The sequence below is a fragment of the Paroedura picta genome, chromosome 1 (genome assembly GCF_049243985.1).
Source record: "Paroedura picta isolate Pp20150507F chromosome 1, Ppicta_v3.0, whole genome shotgun sequence".
Taxonomy (NCBI): Eukaryota; Metazoa; Chordata; class Lepidosauria; order Squamata; family Gekkonidae; genus Paroedura; species Paroedura picta.
The window spans coordinates 24,702,703-24,706,607 of NC_135369.1; the positions used below are offsets into that span (position 1 = coordinate 24,702,703).

The following is a 3,905-nucleotide window of genomic DNA, read 5'->3' on the forward strand; positions in this document are numbered from 1 at the left end:
CTGTTAACGATAGGACATTTTGGAGAGCATTAATCCATAGGATCACCATAAACCAGAAATGTTGTCATTTAACATACATAAGTACACACAGGCCCATTATGCACGGCCGCCGAAACGGCGATTTCGGGTCACATGGAAAACGCGGAGGGGGAAGACGCGACGCACACCGGTTATGCACAGGGCGTGGCGCGACGGTGGCAAAACCCAGAGTAACCGATTATGCACGCGGCGATCCCGGCGCTGCTTCTGGTTGCGCCCTGGTCACCCGGAAGCTGCGCTTTCTTCTGTGTTTCGCTAACGCAGCTTTTTCGGCGGCATCCACCGAAGCTGTGGCTGGTTGCAGCCGGCACCGTACGTTATCGGTGATTTTAGTCACCGCCATTCCACCCCGAATGTGCATTATTTCCCCCGTGCATAATGGGTCACAGTGAGGGCCAAACTCTACATTAGGGTAAGGTGCCCATTTATCCCGCATTTCGCAGGACCATCACGGGTACTGAAGAAATGTCCCACTCGACGCATCGCCCTCTTGGCTCTCCGCGCCGTTTGCCTCCCTACCTGCTAGTTAATAGCACCCAAGGTGGACACCTCCCCTCCCCCCCAGCACAAGGCAGGGCTGGTATGGAAACAGTCCGCGCCATTCAGAAGGCATTCCCAAAATGGAGTGAAGCGGGATTCCTCACCTCGGCTGCATGGCGGAGTAAAAATCGACAGGACTGAGCCTTTCCAAGAGAGGACGGGAACAATAACAAAACCAGCACATTATTTAAAACAACACAGCGAGTGCATAAAGGTTAAGGTATCCCCTGTGCAAGCACCGAGTCATATCTGACCCTTGGGGTGACACCCTCCAGCATTTTCTTGGCAGACTCAATACGAGGTGGTTTGCCAGTGCCTTCCCCAGTCATTACCGTTTACCCCCCAGCAAGCTGGGTACTCATTTTACCGACATCAGAAGGATGGAAGGCTGAGTCAACCTTGAGTCGGCTGCTGGGATCGAACTCCCAGCCTCATGAGCAGAGCTTTCAGACTGCATGCCCGCTCTGCGCCACAAGAGGCTCTGCGCATACATGTAGGGGGGTGGAATTGGCTGCTAAGCAACTAGGCAACATTCTCAGTAAATGGTTTGGCAAATCTTGGTAAAACTGTGAAGAGAGAATGAAATCAACAAACTTTTGTCTTAGCACTGAAGGAACAGATGTTATTCTAGCAATTTCAAGTGATGAAAAATACCCTCCAGAAAATATCATGGATGGACAGTCTGAAACCTTTTGGACATCAACTGGGATGTTTCCACAGGAATGTATTATTTGCTTTCACAAATCTGTAATTATAAACAAACTCATAATCCAGTGTTATTTAGTGCAGACGTTGTTGTTAGGTGCGAAGTCATGTCCGACTCATCGCGACCCCATGGACAATGATCCTCGACTGAAAACCCAGTGCAGACATTACAGATTGAAAAAAGCATGTCTAAAGATCGGATAGAATTTGAACACTGCATTGAAAAAGACCTAGAATATAAAGAAGGGGAGCTTCAAACAGAAGAATTTTCTTTTCCTGAGTTCCAGGCTACACACCTGAGTTTCATCATTTTGATACTTTTGTGTCGGTTCATAGGGTAATAGCAGAACGAATAGCACAGGATATTTAAAACCAAGGTTGAAGTGCTGTAATATGAAATATGGTTTTGATTGTTTCTGTATATGTTTAATAATACATGCATTCCATTAAAGCATGTTTAAAAAAAAATAGCGCCTCAGGTAAGGCGAGCCACGAGCAGGAGCCGCCACCCGCCACCCGCCCCCGCCCTCGTTGAACCGCTTTAGCTCCCCAACAAACTGGTCACTTTAGATTAGGGCTATATTTTCTAGGTCCCTGGCATACTTTTGGGAGGGACATGATGCTTTGTGGAGACTTCTCTGCACTGTGAAATTTTAGCTGCCTTCTTAACACATAAAACAGGAAAAGAAGTGTTTTGGTCTGAATGACTGTAAATAAAGTGTTTGCAAAAGAAATCAACAAGGATTATTTTTTTCTTATTTATTATCCTTCCAGATGTATGAACTTCCTTCCCTCTAGGACAGAAAGCAGAAGGGATCACAAAGGAAGCACTAGAAGATGGTAATAGCATTGGCACTTTACTCGCAGCTATCTGTGAAACAATTATAACTTTGGATGGTAAATATTTAGGCTGCCACCTGTTAAAGTGCAGATATTAATATAAACACCTTTGTAAGTAAGCAGTGTCAAGTTTGGGCATCTAGCCCCCAGTCTTCATGGGTGCGTGTGTCCTTGTGTGTGTGTAGGGTGGCCTTTCAAACATGTTGAGAATGAAAGATTTGCTTTCTTATGACCTCCTCTCAAAGTTCATGAGCAACATGGAAAGTGAGGCCTGTAATTTTGTTTTAGTGGGAACTGAAGGGGAAATTGTCTTTTCACTTAAGAATTGATAGGAAACTTGTTTTCCAATGAGAAGGCACAGAAACAGGAAATATTTGAATGAAAAAGTCCAGGTGTAGCAGGGAAGCCCTGAGCTGGATAACCCGGGCTAGCCTGATCAATTCAGATCTTGGATGCTAAACAGGGACAGCCCTGACAAGTATTTGGATGAGAGACCAATGAGAAACACTAGTACTGAATCATAGAGTTGGAAGGGTCCTCATGGGTCATCTAGTCCAACTCCCTGCACTATGCTGGACACTCACAACCCTATCGCTCATCCACTGTAACCTGTCACCCCCTTGAGCCTTCACAGAATCAGCCTCTCCATCAGATGGCTATCCAGCCTCTGTTTAAAAATTTCCAAAGATGGAGAACCCACCACCTCCCGAGGAAGCCTGTTCCACTGAGAAACCACTCTGTCAGGAACTTCTTCCAGATGTTTAGATGGAATTTCGTTTGAATTAATTTCATCCCATTAGATCTGGTCTGTCCCACTAGGGCAAGAGATCATTTCTGGATTTCTCATTTCTGGATTCCCTTGCTTGGCTGCTGGTGGAGACGGAATTCCAGATTATTGGGCTAAATATCCTGATCCAGAATCATCTTGCCTTCAAGCAGAGAGCTTCCTTTCTTGGCTATTGTGGCTGAGTAACCATTGACGGATCCTTCTTTCTTCAAGCATTTATCTAGTCTTTTTTTTAAAGGTGAAGGTGGCGAGTGTATTGCACAGCGGCTGCCTCAAGGTGGGGCCATTTGGCTTCACAGAATTTCCTTCCGCAGTTTGGAGAAAGCCTGAGCCCCTGAAAATCCTTTTGTGGTCTGTCACAACATACTTCTCTGCCTAGCAGTCTCATGCTTCAGTTCTTTGATTCCCCACAAAGTAGTTTCTCTATATTTAGGGTGGCTAATGTCCCTCCCCTCAACCCCCACCTTGTCCAGATACCACCCTGGGCCCTAGGATGATCAGGGCCCTAAAATTTTCTTCCCCTTATTTGTTCCTCCCTCTTGGCAGTTCTGACTACGGGTTGCCAACCTACAGAAAGAGCCTAGCTATCTCCCACAATTATAAATGATCTCAAGACAACAGATATAAGTTGCCCTAAGAGCCTCTTGTGGCGCAGAGTAGTAAGGCAGCAGACATTCAGTCTGAAAGCTCTCCCCATGAGGCTGGGAGTTCGATCCCAGCAGCCGGCTCGAAGTTGACTCAGCCTTCCATCCTTCCAAGGTCGGTAAAATGAGTACCCAGCTTGCTGGGGGGGGTAAACGGTAATGACTGGGAAAGGCACTGGCAAACCACCCTGTGTTGAGTCTGCCATGAAAACGCTAGAGGGCGTCACCCCAAGGGTCAGACATGACTCGGTGCTTGCACAGGGGATAGCTTTACCTTTACCTTAGAGCAGGGGTGGCCAAACTGTGGCTCTGCAGATGTCCATGGACTACACTTACCATGTATTGTAGTC

General features: G+C 46.7%; 1 pseudogene; it reads left to right on the forward strand.

The window, feature by feature from the left end:
* Positions 1-1,070: 1,070 nt before the first annotated feature.
* LOC143824733 (intraflagellar transport protein 25 homolog pseudogene) lies at positions 1,071-1,654 on the forward strand (annotated as a pseudogene).
* Positions 1,655-3,905: the final 2,251 nt, after the last annotated feature.